The following is a 22868-nucleotide window of genomic DNA, read 5'->3' on the forward strand; positions in this document are numbered from 1 at the left end:
CCGCGTGGTCTAACACGGTACTTACCGAGCGGGAAGGCGTGCCGGTCCGAGGCACGAATCTGCCGGGCGGATTAGAGTCGAAGTCCGGTGTGCCGGCCAGTCTGTGAATGGCTTTTAAAGCGGTTTTCCATTTGTCTCCTGTTAGAAATTATCCAAATCCACGACGGAAACGTTTCAAGTGATGCAGTAAGTTTCTGGTGACGACTCATTGAGTCCCAGCGTTGTGTGTAGGTGGCACCGACGTTTTTCGCAAGCGGAGATGTGCGAACTGGTCGGCAGTAAACGGTTCGAACTGAACACAAGACTGAACAGGTTTCAGTGCTCATGCGTAGCAACGTCTCTCAAAAGGTAGACGATCTCGCAGCAGCAATATGTGTCAGCCATAGTAGATGCTAGCACTCATGACCTGAACGTCGGGGCGCTGATGTCCGCGCAGTTAAGCACCCCACAAACCAAACGTCATCATCACCCGATCGTGTCGCCTGTTATCAAACGCCGTTCCGCCGTGTTGCGCGGCATCTTGTGAGACATCGGAGTTCTTGAAGGTGTCTACTCCGCAGGCGCTAGTTTTAAAACTTAATGAGTGTAGTAATACAGACTGAAGCACCAATGAAACTGGTATAGGCATGCGTATTCAAATATAGAGATATGTAAACATTGGCACCGCCAATGTAAGAAAACAAGTATGTGGAGCAGTTGTCCGATCACTTACTGCTGCTACAATGGCAGGTTATCAAGATTTAAGTGACTTTGAACGGGGTGTTATAGTCGGCGCACGAACGATGGGACACAGCATCTCCGAGACAGCTATGAAGTGGGGATTTTCCCTTACGACAATTTCATGAGTTTACCGTGAATATCACGAATCCGGTAAAACAGCAAATATCCGACATCGCTGCGGCCGGACAACGATCCTGCAAGAACGGGAGCAACGACGACTGATGAGAATCGTTCAACGTGACAGAAGTGCAACCCTTTCGCAAATTGCTGCACATTTCAATGCCGGGCCCTCAACAAGTGTCAATTTTGCGGACCATTCAACACGTGTCACTTTTGCGAACCATTCAACGAATCGCATCGATATGGGCTTTCGGAATCGAAGGCCCACTCCTGTGTCCTTATGACTGCACGAAACAAAGCTTTAAGCTTCGCCTGGGCCTGTCAACACCGACATTGGACTGTTGGCGTCTGGAAACATGTTGCATGGTCGGACAAGTCTCGTTTCAAATTGTATCGAACGGATGGACGTGTACGGCTATGAAGATAATCTCATGAATCCACGGACCCTGTATGTCAGCAGGGGACTGTTCAAGCTGGTGGAGGAGTTATAATGGTGTGGGGTGTGTACAGTTGGAGTGATATTGGATCTCTGATAAGTCTAGATACGACACTGACAGGTGACACGTACGTAAGCATCCTGTCTGATCACCTGAATCCATTCATCTCCATTGTGCATTCCGATGGACTTGCTCAATTCCATCAGGACAATGCAACACCCCAGACTTCCAGAATCGTTACAGAGTGGCTCCAGGAGCACTCTTCTGAGCATAAACACTTCCGCTGGTCACCAAACTCCCCAGACGTGAACAGTACTGAGCATATCTGGGATGCTTTGCAACGTGCTGTTCAGAAGAGATCTCCAACCCCTCGTACTCTTACGGATTTATGGACAGCCCTGCAAGATCCTTGGACTCAGTTCCCTCCGGCATTTCGTCAGACATTAGTCGAGTCCATACCACGTCGTGTTGCGGCACTTCTGCGTGGTCGCGGGGGCCTTACAGGGTATTAGTCATGGGTACCAGTTTCTTTGTCTCTTCAGTGTACGTAGGAACATTGTTTGCAGAGCCCGTAATAGAGCTATCGACACCAGTGACTTTCAAAAGCAGAAGAAAAGCTCTAGTTATTAACATTGATTATAACATGTTTCTTAGTAATCTGTCGTGAGTAATAGGCACACTGACATATGCTAGGAGAGAAAGGAAGGATATGGTAAGATCTCTCTGCTAATAACAGAAAAAGAAAAATGATGCATTAAATTACTGAGGAAATGATTTTAAAGGAGATTTCACAGACTGAAGCGTCTTAGAGTTTACACTATTCTCATGTTCGAAACACATCAGTCTGGGGATTAGAGACAAGATATCTCGAGAATTTTCAGAGCGTCTTCACTATTAGCTCACTAGGAGTATTTAAGCACGTTTCTTACTTAAGGCTACAGGGTAAATTGAGAATGAACCTATTTTCTCAAAATGGGACTCACGAGACACGAATAGACATTTAGCATTCGCTTAGAGTTAATAGCATATCTAGAAGGCGGTAAGAGGCTCGTAACATCACACAACGCGAAAGGAGGGAAGCCCTTACTAACCTGAAACGGTTCACTCAAATGACATCAATAGTAAGGAGTTCCTTATTCAGTTTAATGGTTATTTGAGCTCATCACTGACATGACTGCCATAGCCTGATTCCCAGTATCCGTCGTACACGTTTCTATGGGATGAATTTCAAATGGGCGTACAATCATCCTCGTCTGACTAAATTAAATGCGACTTACGCAAAATAATGAAAAAGACCTTTTTCCTTTATTCTGGCAGGGGAGCTAGAACCATCACAAAAAACACCACGAACGGCAAACAGCTCTGCAACAACACGAGCAGATGGAATGATGCTTGTCAATTTAAACGAGAGTTAGCTGAGGTTATACCAGGCCCTCGACAGAAACGATTGCATCAGAATGTTCCTATCTTGATTCAACCATCTGCAGTGTTCCACTTGAGATGCGGTGAATAACAGTTAGTGTTGCACGGGCAAATGCTATCATCTCCGACTAGTCGGAGCCTTCGGACGGGAATATGTTCTGGCTGAGGCCTCCTGGGTTGCAGAGGCAGCAACGAGTCTCCCTCAACGGTGCATCATGTCGACAGAAAATAGAACAAAATAACTGTCGTTGCCTCCAAATACAAAGCAAATACTATTCTACCTTAGCGGCACCACTTGAATGACGGCTGATCAGTCTTACTCGCTCCGAGGAACACGCACTTAGAGGGAATGCGGAAGCGGCGCTCTTAACTCCGGCAGGGAGCCCTGCTGCGCCCTCTAGTGGGACGCCATATCATTCGTTGCCAGGTAACAACAGAATACGAGTACACGGAACACTTCTATCGACAGTCGTTCCCTGAGCTGGTAAACCTCAAAAACCTCATTCTCTGCTTCCTTTGGCACCAGTACTACCTCATTCTCTTCTTTCATGCTTCTGCAGCTTGAAATCTATGTAGTGTTTCATGTTATGTATTTCATGTCCCGCCGCTCGGGCTTAGCCGAGCGATCGAGGGCGCTGCAGTCATGGACTGTGCGTCTGGTCTCGGCGGAGGTTCGAGTCCTCCCTCGGGCATGGATGTATGTGTTTGTCTTTAGGATAATTTAGGTTAAGTAGCGTGTAAGCTTAGGGACTGATGACCTTAGCAGTTAAGTCCCATAAGATTTCACACTTCATGTCGCACACTGGATACTTTATGCGGTTCCTTGTTGATATTAGTATGTATTTCTCATGTGCGTTGACTTTGTGTTGGTTTTATTATACATTATTTTCATCAGTCTAATATTTATATTCTTCAAAATGTGTCCGAAGAAGCTGACACTCAGTTTTCAAATAACTTCTGATTGTACGCCGCTTGTTTTTGTTGCTGCGCATCCTACGCATATCATCGCTTTTTCTTGATCCAATGACTTTCACTCAAACTTCTTTACTTCAGAAACATCTTTCCTTGTTGATTCTGCTATGCATTATGAAGCGCTCTCGATTAGCTTTTTGAATGGTAATAATTTACCTGGTTCCAAACGAACTCCATTTTCTAATTACATTTATCGTTTGTTAGACGCAGTGCCTGCATATTTCTGACTCTCGCGTTTATGTACTATTATTTTCTACGACAATTGCACTATATACCGGTGGTTGCCAAGAGAAAATCGTGAATCTGGAAATACTTCATGGATTCTCGGAAAATGATGCTGCCATGTTACGAGCACAGTAAAACATTACACAAAATGCGTGTATGTGGCCAAGGAAGAGTATTACCTGAGAGCCGGCCAGAAGAAGACCGAGAGGAAGGGTAATGTTAAAACGGGAAAAATTCATACGGTAATCAACGGAAGACAGGTGCCTAAAATCGGATGACTGGAACTAAAGAAGCTTTGTGAACGTCGAAACAGGCTAACTTCTTAACGTTCTTTTACTTTTGTAAAAGCGATAAATAAACACAAGATGTGGGTCAGCTCAAGAGAACAACAACATTCATTGTCTAGTGGAAAATGACAAATTAAATTTGTTTTATAGATCTAAATAGCATTCGCTGTACGTTGTTTCTTTTGCTCAGTAAATAATTGGCTTATGTTAACGTAGTTATGAGGTCGAAGATGATGTCGATAAGCATGGTCGTTTAAAATAAGATGGTCATCAGTCTTCGAGAAGTCAGTAATATATCTCTAATAGTTTAATGTTATTTGCATACGTGGTCCAGAGATTTCAGTACGCTTAACCTTCCATCGATACTTGTTGCAAGACTCTCGGTTATATGGCATACTGCTTGCTCTGATATTCTCCAGAGAGAGAATTTCTAAGTTCGCTTTCCTAGTTTATACTCTCTTTCGATCATGCAGATTTAAATTTCCCCTGGTTTCTCTCAAGCACTTCAGGTGAATGTCGGAATCTATAGTTCAACAATGCCACGTCCTATTGATCCTTCAGATATGTCCAACTGTCCTATCATTCTTTCTACAATACCTCGATGATGGCATTTTTAGCAGAATTTATGCCAATAGCCTTGTCAAAGAGGGCCAGAGAGCGGCCAGAAATTCAGGACAAACTCATGCCCTTGTGGAGCGGTAACTGCCTCTAATAGGTGGATGAATCTACAATGATCAACGGCATCAGGATGTGGCAGCCAATGTAAAACATTGAATTAAAAAACACAATGCGTACCTACAGAACATATTACCTGTAACTGAAAACGGTCATGATAATCTCTCCATTGGCAAAAGACTCAGGTTAGTCCGCCATTCGGATCTACGGGAGGATGCTCCCGAAGGGGAAATGATCATGACAAAGAGACTGAAAAATCAATCGAAGGTTAACATTCTACGAGTGGGAGCGTGGACTGTCAGAAGTGTGAAGGTGGTAGGAAGCTTGAAAATCTTGCAATAGATATAGCGGTGGTCAGTGAAATGAAGTGCAGAAAATATAAGGAGATGTGCTTACAAGAATATATGGTAATATCTATAGTAGTAGAGTGGTATAAGCGAAGTAGTATTCGTTATGAGTAGGAAGGTTGGGCAGAGAGGGAGGCATTGTGATGGATATTATACATGGCGATGTCATCAGCAGAAGATAAAGAGAGAGAAAGTATATGAGCATACTGAACAGATAATTCAGTCTATTAAGGGGGATGATAATCTAATAACCATGGTTTATTGGAACGCGGTAGAAGGGGGTTGAAAAGAAAATAGAGTTACGAGAAATACAGGCTTGACATCTGGAATGACAGAGGAGGAAAGCTGATTGATTTGTGTAGTAAATTCCAGCTAGTAACCGCGAATACATTGTTCAAATATCACAAGAGGAGGAGATATACTCAAAAAGGAACAGAAGATGTGTTCCAGCTGGCACACATCATTGTGGGACGAGATTCCGAAATCAGATATTGAATTACAGGGTATAGAGGAAAAATTACAGACTCGGACAATAATTTCGTAATAATGAGGAGCTGACTGAAGTTCAACACAATTTTGTTCTTTTCCTTTTATTTCTGATTTTTTCCACAGTCCGTATTTCACTACCAGGTGGGGTGATAGGTCAGTAGAGGGATCAACAGGATAGAGTTGTTGAACAATAAATTCTGATATTTACCTCGCGCAATTCAGAGAAATGTGGAAAATTTAAACCTGCGAGAACAAACGAGAATGTAAACAAAAGAATATTGAGGTAAAAAGCCAACCACATCATCGAGAATTTCGTATAAAATGTTTATGGAAGGTTAATCGTTTGAAATGTATTGACAATGTATACGAATAACAACACATTGTTAGCTGTATATTACGGACCTCTCCAAACGTGGTAAGCATATTATTTTAAACGACCATATTTTCCGATGATCTGGAACCACACAATCTAGCATTTTCTTTTACCTGGTAACTACAGATGCGCCATAAATAATTTACTAGGCATAGCTGAGTAGAACTGAGACACCTTCACGGCTAACGCAAGAGACAGGTGCTACCTGGTGACATGACACGTATTGTCTCCGAAACGTAGAGATGGCTGCCACATGATACAGACACGCAGAAGGACCAGACGCATCGATGATGTACAAACAGAAATCCGGTTTCTTCATGTCCAGGTCGTGGTGATGTTATGACAGAAACTGATGTTTTACCAAGACAAGGACAGGCTAAACCGTATAATCATTCATCATTTCTACTGACAGGTTCTGTAGGCTACTAGCCACGAGCTCCGTGGGGAGACCTACTACAGCCTGCAAGTCGACATGAATCATACGGTTTCCAACACCCGATTCTGCCGCTGCTAGCTGCGGCCCAGCTAATCTAGCTGAGTCGAATTCTACTGTCTTAGCGCCCTCCAGTATAAGTGCCCTCCAGTGGACCACGTACATAAACCGCTGCCGAGCTCCTGCCCTGGTGGTCTATGGTTCGAGCCTAATGTCGTGCAGCCGTCCAGTGCCCCTCGCTCCTGTGTGCAGACACCTTTCCGTTGCTGTGAACCATCTCATCCATGCCACCTCTTCCACTCTGTGGCCACGGTATGGTTCTGCGTACTTCAGCACAGCCTTTCTGGTGCAGTGGTTCCGTCTCCAGTCAGTGTTTTGGGCCCCCGCCTGCTGCTGTAGTCAGTTCTTTGCCGAGTCGCAATCGTCATCACTCCATCGGCTCTATGACGCTGCAGCCACCAGGCCACCTGCTGACAGCCGTACATCTGCACAGGCTACCTACCGCTTATTTTCAGGGGTTCCATCAACTACCATAGATATTTTCCAATCCGACATCTACATTTGGTGTCATAAGGGCCTGTCAACTCCACATTTCAGTCACAGAGGAACCTCGCCGACTCGACTACTACACTATTGGAGTTTCGTCAACGTGCAGTGTCGTAAGTACATTCGTCGTTTTATTTGGTTGCAACAATAATGGGAAGTCAATGGATATTTTTTCAGATGATTGAAAACTTCGGAGTAGGAATTAAAATCCACGGAGAAGAAATAAAAACATTGAGGTTCGCCGATGACATTGTAATCCTGTCAGAGACAGCAAAGGAGGTTATAAGATGAACATCAACAAAAGAAAAACGAGGAAAATGGAATGTAGTCGAATTAAATCGGATGATGCTGCGGGAATTAGATTAGGAAATTAGACGCTTAAAGTAGTAAATGAGTTTTGCTATTTGGGGAGCAAAATAACTGATGATGGTCGAAGTAGAGAGGACATAAAATGTAGACTGGCAATGAGAAGGAAAGTGTTTCTGAAGAAGAGAAATTTGTTAACATCGAGTATAGATTTAAGTGCCAGGAAGTCGTTTCCGAAAGTATTTGTATGGAGTGTAGACTTGTATGGAAGTGAAACGTGGACGATAAATAGTTTAGACAAGAATAGAATAGAAGCTTTCGAAATGTGGTGCTACAGAATAATGCTGAAGATTAGATGGGTAGATCACATGACTAACGAGGAGGTATTGAATGGAATTGGAGAGAAGAGAAATTTGTGGCACAACTTAACTAGACGAAGGGTTCGGTTGGTAGAGCATATTCTGAGGCATCAAGGGATCACCAACTGGACTGAAAACCACCACCACAACCACAACAACAACACCAACAACGATTAGGTGTAGTTATAAGTATAGTATGGGAAAAGTGATCGGAGGGAGTGTTCTGAGAATTACACAATTGGGTGCCAAAAAATAATGCCACCGAATTTTTAAGTGAAATCTGTAAAAAGCTTTTTAAATCAAGCAAATGTTTATATTCTTCACGTGTACAGATTTGCAGCCCTCTTCAGTTAGAGATATCCGAATTGTAGCGTGCAACATGGGGGTGTGTAACGCAACTACGTCTATACGTGAGATTCAGCGTGCTATAATCGAGTTTCGAACAACTCATCCACACACAGAGAGCATGACCGTGCGAGACCACACACGAAAGCTGCAACATCTGCAGCTGTCCAGCGCCTTCAATCTCATTAATCATCCTCCCTACAGACCCCATTTGGCACTATCCGATTTTCAGCTGTTCCCGAAACTTAAAGAACACCATCGAGGACTTAACTTTAAAATAACGAAGTGGTGCAAGCAAAGGCAATCATTCTATTGTGAGAGTATCAAAAAACTTGTCGCTCGTTGGGAGAAATGAGTTCGTCGCCAGGTTGATATGTAGAGATAAAAATATGTAGACATGGAGGATAAAGATGTAGAACGTTAAGACTTTATATTTCAAATGCTTTAAGGGTTTTCACATTAAAATTCGAAGGCATTCCTTTTCAGCACGTCCTCTTAAAATATATGTGTTGGTTTTTTCCGTTTGTAATTAGCAATGTGTTTTGCTTTGAGCAAGAAGTATGGTTCACAGTGTTCAGATACGTTAAGTTATTGTCACGACAACCCATTCAGGCGGAAGATTAATTTGCGATAAGAAGTGTTATGTAACTCGTGTATTGAAGTGTCCCCCCTGTTATTTTACTTTCTTCTCTTGTTGTACGTTGGGTTTTGTATAATTGTTCGAACGGTAACCATCTCGTCTCCGAAACCCTAAGGAGCTATCCTGAACGGAACGTTGCGAATATTAGCAGCACAAGCAGCTCAGTTGCAGCAAGCAATGCAAACATGTCTAAGCAAATAATGGCTGTGAAAGCAGACGAAAAAAATATAGCAGAGAACGTTAGTTGAGAAGGAAAGGAAAGGAGACAGGGATAGTCCACCTACTCCGGAAGAATCGGAGAAAACGAGACAGGAATCGGCGGCTTAATGGGCTGAAAAATATCGCCTATGTTTTCCCAAAGTAAAGAAAATTAGAATTTCGAGCGAGAGTGAGAGATTAAGGAACAAGAGAACGTGCACGAAAGGAGAAAAAAGGAAGAACGAATGTAACAGTCATATTTAACTGATGTGCAACGGTTGTTTTTTGGTGGCTGTGAAGCCTGGTTCAAAATTGTTCAAATGGCTCTGAGCACTACGGGACTTAACTGCTGAGGTCATCAGTCCCCTAGAACTTAGAACTACTTAAACCTAACTAACCTAAGGACATCACACACATCCATGCCCGATTCAGGATTCGAACCTGCGACCGTAGCGGTCACGCGGTTCCAGGCTGTAGCGCCTAGAACCGCTTAGCCAATCCGGCCGGCTGTGGAGCCTAGTGCATATGTACGGGAAAGTATTTGTGCCACTGCTTTCTTGTTGAAATGCCACCTTCCAGGGTGCTGCTTCACTAAAATAAAACGAGCGAAAAGAATGATCCGGGGTTTTAAGTACACATCATTCACCACTTGACAAACTTTATTACTATTAAAAAACGCTGCATATATATATATATATATATATATATATATATATATATATATATATTTCTGAGATCAGCAACATTCATTATAAACAAGAATTAAAAGGGTAACAACAGTTTAGATACGAACATCAGTTTTAAATTGAAACGTGAGCTTGTATCAAATTGTAGCTTTTTATAGACAAGTCAAAAAACCTGAAATCCTTAACGTGAAATCACGTTATAATCCTTTAAATTACAGACCGTATGCGTTTTAAGAAAGAATGCCGCTTGGGAAAGGAGACGCAAACAAATTGAATACAATTTTCCATTACTTTTGACAAGAACATTACAAAATTGCCCCACTGGGCTGACTCAACATTTAAAGAACCTTGAAGCTAAGGCGCAACGACCAGAATTTTAAAATTAGAAAAGAGTAATAAATATGAAATGTCAATAGCAGACGCTGCCCCTATATCTCCAGCGAGGAAGAAATTCCTGCGCCGTAGCTAATGAGTGAATACACAGATTTCATATTCGGCACTGTGGTCTTTCTTTCTCCTCGCCTTTCTTTTATTTTAAGAAAACTTTCAGTACCAAGGAACTCTACCCCGCGCAAGATCGATCACACTTAACAACGCGTGGTCAAAATGTTCAGCAGAGATAAATCTCTTAAGCACGAGGTTTGAGCCACGCAATTCAGAGTGTATGCTTTTCCTTTTACAAGGTTAACTGAACCAATTTAAAATTCAGAAACAGCCAAAGGACCAAATATTTTAACCTGAAGTACTGTAAAGGGAAAAAACTGAAAGTTCAGTGTATAATTGTAAACTTGTGAAACAAGCATTGTGACTTTGCAGAATTTGCTAAAGCTGTATCCGGTGCGCTGGATGTCCTGAGGTTGGAAGGCGTGTTCTGACGCAAATAACTTACTGAGCGCGGCTGAGTAAAATTGAGATACCTTCCACGTTTAATGCAGGAGGCCACGGAAGCGAGTCAGTTAGGGCCAACCAGGCGAAGTAACGTTAGCGGCTACCTGCTCATATGATAAGTACTGCCTCGATGATTACCACTTTCTGAAGCCAAGCGGAGGGGCCAGAGGCCGTGTGAGCACACACTGCTGCTTCTGCGAGCCATTTCATCCACGCTGAGTCCATGTTGTGATTCTAGCCGACTCAGGGCACCCAGTCCTGTGCAGCGGCCAGAGTCTAGTCCGCATCGCTGACCGCCGCTACGCTCTCCATGTAGAGACGCAGCTGTCGTTGACCGCACAACTGTACACGCTGGCGGCTTCCCTGCTGACGACGGCTCCTCTTCATAGGCCGCCTACTGCTTACGTCTAAGGGATGTTGGCCCCTCCGAGTATCATCACGATGGCTGTAGTTGATTAACAATGAGTTAACGTTTTTAGAATGATATTTTTATGACAATGCGTCGGACGACTACCAGGAATTTTCTGACAAAGCATTCAGTACAATTTCGGATGTCGTTTTATGCCTGCCGCCGGCTTTAAATGAAATAATTTTTCCAACATATCGAGGGTAGATTGAAGTCACCATCGACTATAATTGTATGAGTGGGGTACCTATTTGAAATGAGACTCAAGTTTTCTTTGAACCGTTTAACAACTATTTCTTCTGTGGTGGTTGTGGTGTTGGGGGGGGGGGGGGCGTAAAACCATCCAATTAATAGTTTAGTCCGATTGTCAAGTATAACCTCTACCCATACTATTTCGCAGGCACTATCTACTTCAATTTCAGTAAAAGACAAACTATTTCTGACAGCAATAAATACTCCACTACCAACTGTATTTAATCTATCCTTTCTCAAGGGTGTTAGATCGTTTGAAAAAATTTCTGCTGAACTTCTTTCCGGCTTTAGGCAGCTTTCTGTGCCTATAACTATTTGATCTTCAGCGCTTTCTATTAGGGCTTGGAGCTCTGGTTCTTTCCCAACACAATTACGACAATTTACAACTACAATACCGTCGTTTCTTCTGTGTTTACCTGTCCCCTTTTAGACGGACGCCCTTTCTGTGGTTTCCTGAGACCCTCTAATCTAAGAAACAGTCCACTCCCTTCCACACCGCCCCCACTACCCGTGTAGCCGCCTCCTGTGTATTGTGGACTCCTGACCTATTATGCGGAACTCGGAAACCCACCACCCGATGGCGCAAGTCAAGGAACCTGCAGCCTACATAGTCACAGAACCTCCTGAGCCTCTGATTCAGACCCTCCACTCGGCTCTGCACCGAAAGACCACAGTCGGTTCTGTAGACGATACTGCAGATGGTGAGCTCCACCTTAATCTCGGAAGCAAGACTGGCAGTCCTTACCATTTCCGCTAGCCGCCCGAAACCAAAGAGAATCTCCTCCGATCCAAAGCGACACACGTCATTGGTACCTGCAGTTGGCTGCACCCTGTACTCTTCATAGCATCCGGAAGCACCCTTTCCACATTCTGAATGACTCCCCCCAGTATGCCCAAGGAGTGCACACTGGCTTCCTTCCCCTCCTTGGCAGCCATGTTCCTAACGGGCCCCATTATGCACCTAACGTTGGAGCTCCCAGCTACCAACAAACACACCCTCCGTGAATGCCCAGACCTTGTGGGCCGAGAAGCTTCCTCTAGAACAGGGTGGACGACTCCATCTGGCGCAGAGACTTCGTCAGCCACAGATAACGCCCGAAACCTGTTAGTCAAATGACCAGGGGAAGCCCTACGATCAGCCCCAGGGAAAGTCTATCACTACCTGCCAGACTTTGGGATGATCTCCCTCTCGACCACGGGTGAGGGGTTAACCTCAGTGCAGGCAGTACCGAGGTCGGCCACAGCAGTGGTTCGGTCGGGGGACATGTGGGTCGTGTTCAACATCCCTCGCATCCCCGCGTCCGATCCCCCACAGTAATGTCCCTTGGCAGCAGCCTCAAGCTGTGTGACGGAAGCAAACACCGCCTGGAGCTGTGAGCGAAGGGTGGTCAACTCAGCTCCCATCTGTACACAGCAATCACAGTTCGCATCCATATCTAAACTCGCTGCTGTTTGAAACTCGTAAAGATATGTAATAAACAAATGGTGTACTCGCCTTATTAGCAGCAGGAACTTGTGGTGCTCTCTCACTGACGGTGTAACCGACACTAAGCTGTTCTAAACAAAACAAACAAAAGCCCATATGATACGAGGATCGATACAATGGTCGATAGCAACGGCGGTACTGTACGCTACACTGTTTTTAAAATGTAAGGTTGCTCCTAGGAAGCATACAAATGGTTCAAATGGCTCTGAGCACTATGGGACTCAACTGCTGAGGTCATTAGTCCCCTAGAACTTAGAACTAGTTAAACCTAACTAACCTAAGGACATCACACACATCCATGCCCGAGGCAGGATTCGAACCTGCGACCGTAGCGGTCTCACGGTTCCAGACTGCAGCGTCAGAACCGCGCGGCCACTTCGGCCGGCCCAGGAAGCATAGAAACACGCGAGAAATATACTAATAACTACAAAGATAACTGAAAAGAAGTCACTCCTGTTTGAAGCTCGTAAAAATGTGTAATAAACAAACGGTGTACTCGCCTTACTAGCAGCAGGAACTTGCGGTGCTCTCTCACTAACCGTCTAACCGACACTAAGCTGTTCTGAGCAAAACACACAAAAGCCTGCACGCTACGAGGATCGATACAATGGTCGATAGCAACGGCGGTACTGTACACTACACTATTTTAAAACGAAAGGTTGTTCCTAGGAAGCACTCAAACGCGCAAGAAATTATAAAATTATACTAGTAACTTCAAAGGCAACCTTGAAGAAGTCGCTCCAGTTTGAAGCTCGTCAAGATACGTAATAAACAAACAAACCGTGTACTCACCCTATTGGCAGCAGGAATTCGCGGTGCTCTCGCACTGACAGTCTAACCGACCCCTAATATATTTTACTTCCTTCTCTAGTCGATCAGTTGAAGTATCTGTTACTGTAGGTTTCATCGGAGTTACCTTCTTTGTATTTATGTTGGTTGTTCCGACATCAGTGACATCAGTGATTGCTTTTTTTGGAGATGTCCTCTCCTTCTCGAATGAACTGCCTACTGTTGTGTTCCCTACCGTAATATCCTCATCTTTAGAGAACGTCAGACGCGTCTCGTCAGTCCTCAGTACTTAAGTATCTCATTTCTTTTCACGTTCTTCGCACGATTCTCTTAAACTCTATTCTATTCTTCATCTTTACTAAATTCCTCACACACAAAGAAAGAAAATATGTTATGTGGACATGTGTCCGGAAGCGCTTACTTTCCGTGTTAGAGCTCATTTTATTACTTCTCTTCAAATCACATTAATCATGGAATGGAAACACACACCAACAGATTGTACCAGCGTGACTAAACACTTTGTTACAGGAATTGTTCAAAATGCCCTCCGTTAGCGAGGATGCATGCATCCACCCTCCGTCGCATGGAATCCCTGATTCGCTGATGCAGCCCTGGAGAATGGCGTATTGTATCACAGCCGTCCACAATACGAGCATGAAGAGTCTCTACATTTGGTACCGGGGTTGCGTAGATAAGAGGTTTCAAATGCCCCCATAAATGAAAGTCAAGAGGGTGGAGGTCTGGAGAGCGTGGAGGCTATGGAATTGCTCCGCCTCTACCAATCCATCGGTCACTGAATCTGTTGTTGAGAAGCTTACGACCACTTCGACTGAAATGTGCAGGAGCTCCATCGTGCATGAACCACATGTTGTGTCGTACTTGTAAAGGCACATGTTCTAGCAACACAGGTAGAGTACCCGTATGAAATCATGATAACGTGCTCCATTGAGCGTAGATACTGACGAAACTAAAATGAGCTCTAACATGGAAATTAAGCGTTTCCGGACACATGTCCACATAACATCTTTTCTTTATTTGTGTGTGAGGAATGTTTCCTGAAAGTTTGGCCTTCCTTTTTGTAACACCCTGTATATCAGTGAGATCACTGTAAACTGCATGTCAATTGCTGCTACTTCCAGACAGTTATCTGATTCCTCATGGTTCATAAAGATGTAAATTCCAAACAGTTGTTTTTACATTGGATTTAGGTATTTCCTCTTTGCGTTAAATTGCCGGGAACGCTTATTTTGAGATTACTGTTCCTCCGTTCACTCGTATTAAGCATCTGTTTCCTTTAACTATAGATTTAATTCTGAGAAAGTTTCACTTTGGCTACTCGAAGAAAGTGCAGATAGTGATGTCGGTGTACACATATCCGATGGGGTAAGTGGGATCGATACCACGTCACAGTCATCATAATAATAACCAGTGCTATTGTCCACTCTCTTTTGAAACCAAGACAAAAATAATCTTCTCACAAAGTAAGAAGAGGTGATACCAAAATTTATGCAAAACACAGTAAGAACCAAGGAACTTTTCTGTGTTTGATATTAATACGCAAAGAAAATACTTTTTCTGAGAAGCGTATAATTCATGTCTCCCTGTCATATCATAGCACATATTTTAATGTGAAGCGACAAAATAAACGTTTTAGGGTTCATAAGCCCTGCCCACAACTTCCGTCTCACACGCCTTGACCATACTTGCTAGCAGGGTCCTACTTTACTTGGGATCGAGAGACGCAGGCCGGGCCTTATACACTGAAGCGCCAAAGAAACTTGTGTAGGCATGCGTATTCAAATACAAAGATATACAAACAGGCAGAATAAAGCGCTGCGGTCGGCAACGCCTATGTAAGACAACAAGTGTCTGGCGCAGTTGTTAGATCGGTAACTTCTTATACAATGGCAGGATGTCAAGATTTAAGTGCGTTTGAACGCGTCGCACGAGCATCTCAGAGGCAGCGATGAAATGGGGATTTTCCTGTGCCACTATTTCGATAGTGTACCGTGAATATTAGGAATCCGGTAAAACATCAAATCTCCGACATCGCTGCGCCCGGAAAAAGAGCCTGCAAGAGCGAGACCAACGACGACTGAAGAGAATCGTTCATCGTGACAGAAGTGCAACCCATCCGCAAACTGCTGCAGATTTCAGTGCCGGGACATCAACAAGTATCGTCGTGCGAACCATTCAACGAAACGTCATCGATATCGGCTTCCGCAGCCGGAGGCCCATTCGTGTACCCTTAATGACTGCACGACGCAAAGCTTTACGCCTCGCTTGGATCCGTAGACATTGGACTGTTGATGAGTGGAGACGTGTTGTCTGGTCGGACGAGTCTCGTTTCAAATTGTATCCAGCGGATGCACGTGTTCGAGTATGGAGACAACCTCATGAATCCAAAGACCGTGCTTGTCAGCAGGAGACTGTTCGAGCTGGTGGGGGCTTCGTAATGGTGTGAGGCGTGTGCAGTTGGAGTGATATGGGATCCCTGATACGTCGAGATATGACTCTGACGGGTGACACGTACGTAAGCATCCCGTCTGAAGCCAACATCCATTCCTGTACACTGTGCGGTCCGATGGAGTTCGATAATTCCAGCAGGACAATGCGACACCCAACAACCCAGAATTGCTACAGAGTGGCTCCAGGAACACTTTTCTAATTTTAAACACTTCCGCTCGCCACAAAACTCCCCAAACATGAACATTTTTGAGCATATATGTCATGCCTTGCAAAATGCTGTTCAGAAGAGATCTTAATCCCCTCGTACTCTTACGGATTTATGGACAGCCCTAAGGATTCATTGTGTCAGTTACCTCCACCACTACTTCAGACATTGGTCGAGTGCATGTCACGTCATGCTGCGGCATTTCTGCGTGCTCGCGGGGGCCCTACATAATATTAGGTATGTGTACCAGTTTCTTTGGCTCTTCAGTGTATGACGTCAGGTCTTTATCATATTCACGATCGGAAGCGTCATAAAAATCAACAGTCTCTTTCCTTTCATGCATTACCATCGCTCACAGATTCTTATTGATGGAATTGAGGACTCCATGTTTTCAGAAGGATCAGCGTTATTTTATGTTAATAATTATGTTCAGGGGAACATGTAGGAAAGAAGATTAGCCCCTACAGTAATGAATATGCAATGAATATAATTTTGTGTGAGTGCATTCAGCACTGATTGACAGTTGCCGCAACCCTTTACAGAATAGACGCTACAGGGAACTCCATTATCAGAGCATTCCAGAAAGGAGATGTTTTTTGATGGTGCTAAATCGTGTCAAATACATGCTATCCCGAGTGTAGTTAGTTAAGTAATCAATTTTCTGCAATGTTGCTTCTACCGTTCTGATATATATACATATACATACATCATTGCAGAAAATTGATATATATATATATATATATATACTGACCATTAGTTTTTTGAACATTTATTCAAATAACTAATGCTCAGTATGTATCTGAGCAAACTGATTATTTTTGACACGTTTTAGTGCCACCACAAGACGATGATTAAAATAAGGATGCCGTTAAAACCCCATTACGCAGACAGCAAAATAATTGTTCGCAAATCATTTATATTTTGTCAGGAAACAGGTACATAGAATATCCCACCCGAAAAATGTTTGGCCACTCAGTGACAGTCGAAGGACTTCCAGGATTGTAATTACTTTATCCTAATTAGTTCACTAAATATTTACTTCCAATTTTGGTGAAATTTTATGAGCAATTTAACTGCAGGAGTATTACTTAACGGGGAAATTAAAATATAACTCGTCAATTACTTCACTTCTGTCTTCATAAATTGTTGCCACGCCTACGAAGTTTACGAACCAGGGTTCTGTGAATAATTACGTCTAAAAAATGGTTCAAATGGCTCTGAGCACTATGGGACTTAACAGCTGAGGTCATCAGTCCCCTAGAACTTAGAACTACTTAAACCCAACTAACCTAAGGACATCACACATCCATGCCCGAGACAGGATTCGAACCTGCGACCGTAGTTAATTGCGTCTAAATCAATGTCAGTGCAATAGTGTTATATAACAATACAGCTCCGCCAGAGTTCCACAAAAGCTAGTGAAGTTGTAAGGCTAAATCTGAAGTGAACAACTGACATATAATAAGTATATCACAAGATACCGCACCACAATGACTGCTGCCAAACTGTTTCCCACACAGGCTATAGAGTCAGTCATAAAGAGACACCGTTCCACGCCAGCAGAAAGCACCAATGGAAGATGACAGCTGGCCGCCCCATCCACCAAATATTCCAGTAGCCACTTCAGCAGCAAACAGCGAACAAAACAGTTCAATGTTAAGTTAGATTAAGGTAATTTATCTTTATGTAGTAGTTTTCTGTAGCACAAGCACCTGATGATAAGAAAACCATGCTTCAAATGTGTTGCAGTATCTTAAATTAAACGTAAAATAAATAATTAAGCTGTTTCTCTCTGCCTTAGTCTGTACTGTACCATTGAGAGAATGTCAAAATTCTTGGTTCCTACGTAGCTGAGGGCTACAAAAACTCTGGCCATGTGTACAAATACAGCTGGAATAATTTCCTCCTCCTCCTCTTGCTTAGTCCTAGACAACCCTTAAGTTCTTATTGCAGTGCTGTGCAGATTAAAAAGCGGTCGTCAGATGACTGAAGAAGTATGCCAAACTTCGCTAATTATTATTTATTAATTCATAGGAGTTTTTCTGTCGCTTATTTTCACAATTTTTCCAAAATTGGATCTGAAATATTGGGTTCTAAATGCATAATAATAGTATTTACTCGAAGCATTTCTCTTCAGAGCAAGGGCAGAATATCCGAGCAGAAAAGGTGATAAGAATCAGGTTAATTTAGGTATAATTCTGCATACAATGTTAAAATTTGTGAGATATCCACAGTGGATGCGCCAGGTGGGAGAGGGAGTGGGCGGGAACTATGGTGTAGTGGACCATAACACTTATTTATCACCTCGGTAACAAGGTGACAGTCCACTCCTGAGACGGAAATTAAGCTATTGGCACAAAGATAAAATATGGTCGCAAGTAGGGAAAGGTCTAACATTTGCGACACATTATTCGCTTTGGGTTTAGTAAACGAGTGAAGGCAGCTGAGTCAATTCTGAACGTTTGTACTATGTGTGGTGCGAGTGCTTTTGGGGAAACATACCAGAGAAAGATCTTTTACTTCCAGAATTTCTTTCTGGCATGAATGATTTTGTGCATTCAGACAGCCTCGATAACAGACGCATGTGATGAAGTGCGACATTTGCAATCAGTAGGCAAGATTCAGAAGTCAGGAGCTGTAGTACTGCACGCACCAATTTAAAACAACGAAAGTCGCAGAGGTGACAATTAATGCATTTTTGCTTGATCGTCATCAGTTGGTTTACTGACAATTCCGATACAATATTCCTTCTGGTGACTGGTTACGAAGTCTTTATATTATCTTTATAATAACTCACACTTGAACAACGCTTGAAAGTTCCATGCACGCAAATATCAAATCGTCACTGCAAGATAAATACTAGAACTTCAAATAAGAAAATGATCGTTGACTGACACGCTCAAAGCGCCTCACCACCTGGTCGGAGGCCTCTGACGTTAGCGGCGGTCGGCGTATAGCCTGTAGCCGGCGAGGAAACTCTCGAGCGCAAACTGCTCTGATTTTGACTGATCTTGACGCAGGCATGAGCTGTTTTGTGGAAATGTTTCTGGGACTTATTGGTATTGCAGCTGGATTAGAAAATGAAACGAATTACGTTTTAGGTTGCATCAGACATAAATTTACCACAGATCCGTTGTGGGATTTTTTTTTTAAAAAAAAAAAAGAGTAGGAAATGGAACGGACTCGTAAGCTTACTATCTCTATACCAAGAGCAGGTACATTTCTGTAAAAGCTCGAGAAGGCCTCCAGAACTTCCACCACAACGTCTGCATCCTGGAGTATTGCCAGATCGTGCATATGGCCAGACGTAGAATTCTGAAAAATGGCCAGGAATGTCGGCCGCCATAAGTGAACGACTCGGACATCGTCTCTGCGGCGGCTACGTCTTATGCCTAATACTGTACTTTCTATCCATTTCGATGAGATATTCTGAATGCTTCAATTTAAAATGTGACACTGAGGAAACAAAATTCATTGTTTGAACCCAGATTTGACGTCTGACGCCTAAGCTGCACTTGCTCTCTACTGTCACATTCCGAGTAATATACATGACGAAACATGGACAGAATGAAAAAAGGTACATCGCAGCAATTGGCTTACGCGACAACATGCTCGATTTCCAATACATTCGTCGATATACAAGTCGGTTGGGTTCTTGCTGAAGATATTCTGCGATTTATACGTTTTTTTCTAATTTCCTTGATTCGATTTGCAAACGGTTAGAACAAAGTTGAGTGACTATATCATAAGACAATCTCTGCACCATAAGCCGTCTCACATTCCATACATTGTAGAACTGAGCGCCAGTGTTTGTTTCGGAAATACCGAGCTACTTCACAAGAATTGGCTGAGAAAAGGCCCCAAGACACCATTAATGACAGTAATTTGTGTGTTGTTTTTCGTTTAGGGAATCATCACCCGAGACAAACTTTATAGAAACAATGAAAATATTGAGGTAAACCTGCAAACGAAAAACCTACTGAATAGCAGAATTGCACCTTTTCCCACGTCTTCCTTTTTGTATCTGCATCAGAAGAGATTCATTTTCCTGGGAAATATACATTTTGATTATTTCGTGATGTAGTAAATCATTTCACAACTGTGATGGAAACAAACAGCTTTCTTTCAGTACATCAAACATTCGTCGTAAGACTTATGCGGTAAATGTATAATTCAACTACATTTTCTGAAACACTTCAGTAGTGATGATAAAATATATACTTCAAGGATTCTCAAGCCATTTTCTGCTCGAGAAGTTGCCACAGGAGTAATTTCGCGATCTTTGCGTCGAAATATTATGACACATGTCTTAGCAGCTACTGCGGTCTCACTCTCTCCCAACAAGCAGATCTGATACAACCTAGCAAGATACCTACTGCGTCACTTTCAGTTGGAGTATGTTCTTCATAACGCCATTCATGGAGTTCGAAGTCAGATGGAGTGTCTGAATTTCAGCAGAACACTACACCGCTTTCACTCGTTATATAATATTTTTTCATGCAAATGGTGTGACATTACCCGACTACAATTTACAATTTCGTAAGTGTAATGTACGCGATTGCTTAAATGGCGTAGTGATAACGGCGGCTAGTTTTTATTTTGCAGGTAGTAGGTTCGAATATTGTCACTCCCATGGAAATTGATTCGCTGTACCAGCCATTATTTTAGGACGACAGCAAGAGTTATTAAGTAATCATAATTTTAAAGTATTCGCAAGTTCATAACAGAGTGTGAAGTGGACTAAAACGCTCGACCTCATTCACACCGCGAGTCGTGCGCCACTCTTTCTCTTTATGTATTGTTATTTCTGCCTTGCATTAAAAAGAAAGTCATATTTCCCTGTGATCTCATATGTACTGGCATCCTGCCTGCATGTAAATAAAGGGAACACAAATTAATGTGATGCTTTTTCTCGGCATAAGGAAATTAAATACTTTCTCTTTCATGCCTTCATCGGCAACCATGCACCATCTACCAGAAAACAGTTTCACGTTTGTGTTAGTCTTTTTGATAAATTGTCGTAAGAGAATTTTAAAGCTAGTTTTTATGTATAATCTGCTCCTCTTTAAACAAAGAAAATACAAACGAATTTACCTCTTCTTCTAAGGAAAGCGGAAAGTTCATTTATCACAAACAAAATTTTCTCACTAACAGCACAATACTTCAATACACCCCGACCATGCCCACCGCCACCCCCAGGTGCCGTCATGTGTTTTTCCAGCCTGCATCTTGGCCCTTGCCTCCTCCCCCTCCCCACCCTCCCCCACACCTCTCTCCTTCCTCCAACCTACCCTGCTGGCGGTAATTTCAAATTTTGGCGGGAATTTCAATTTTTGGCGGGTATTTAGAATTTTAGTAACAATTTCTTTGTTCAGGGCTGTGCTGACATCCCACCGCACTCCCGACCCACGAATTGGCAGGGAATTAAAAATGGCAGTACCTTTTCTGGGACTCTAAGGCTGGCCTTTCTGTTTGGAAAGCCGAAGTGCACCCACCTAACACAATTATATCACCTCAGGGACTTGGAATTGATGGTAAATTAAAAATGGCGGTGCCCTTTCTGGGACTTGAAACCTGGTTCTGCTGGATGGAGAGCCATGGGCGTACCCAGCGAGGGGCAGGGGGGGGGGGGGGGGAGGGCAGCTGCCCCCCCCCCCCCCCTAGAAGATAATCGCAGTTTTTCACTAGTTTATTGTTTTATTTAATAAGAATTGCTGCACTGATCCTGGGTACGCCCTTGTGGAGAGCCCTAGTGCACTTTATTTCTTTTGGTCAGGAAAATGAAGTAAAGATAGATCCTAACTATGTAATTAATCATCAAGATGGGGCCTAATTACACAACTACATGTGTAGCGCTACACAAGGACGAACTCGCAACTGACGATACCATACAACTGGTGTTATCCTACTAGGAAAAAATTTCTCAATACCACTCCAAATTAGTGGCAGACACACTCAAATTCTACCCTTCACCTACAAGCTGGCGGGAAAAAGCCAGGGGTGTAAGGTACCATTTTTATTCTTTTTGGCTGGTCAAGTGACAAGATGCTGGAGGTGGAAAGAGAGGAGTCTGAAAAGTGTATTACCTGCAAGCATACAGTGTCTATCATTGTTTGACGTCAGAGTTCGCTACAGACGCCTGCTCAAAAACAACCGTGCGTCCCAGGTAACCAAAGCCAATAAACCCTACGACAACTGATGGAAAAATGCATCACAGTTCTAATTACACTTCAAAATTGTCGTGAAAAAGTCAGCACTCATAATTAATGGGTTATAATGCAACACATGAACTACGCCATACTATAAAATCTGCGGAGGGGCAGTACCTGAATGTGCGTTCTCATCGATAGACGCTAACAAACTGACGAAAATCAATGCCCTCTTACCTCCCCTCATGCCTCCCCACCCTCCCTCTCTCTATTCATCTATTTACGGGGAGGACACAGGCTTTTACAAAGGGCGAAGCTGCTCCAACGTGTTGTGCGTGGTCGATAACCGCCTTGAAGTGACGTCCTTCGCCAATACAAAAGCGTGTATAGTCAACTACACAGTAGGAGATAAAAGGATGGCCGCTCCAAGTGCAACTTCCTTGTCTAAAATTTAGCGACACAGCCCCCACACTCCACGGCTGTGTTTGGTGGCCACCCACAATTGACACACCCCACCCCCTCACTCCCAGCAGCCCGCCATTCGGCGATGGAGACCAGTTGTATTTATCGTCAATGTAATCATTTCTTGCAATCTGTTAAACATATTTCTCGGAAAGGCTGGACCCTCTGGAACAACAACGAAG

This window comes from Schistocerca piceifrons, chromosome 3, assembly GCF_021461385.2.
Source record: "Schistocerca piceifrons isolate TAMUIC-IGC-003096 chromosome 3, iqSchPice1.1, whole genome shotgun sequence".
Lineage (NCBI taxonomy): Eukaryota > Metazoa > Arthropoda > Insecta > Orthoptera > Acrididae > Schistocerca > Schistocerca piceifrons.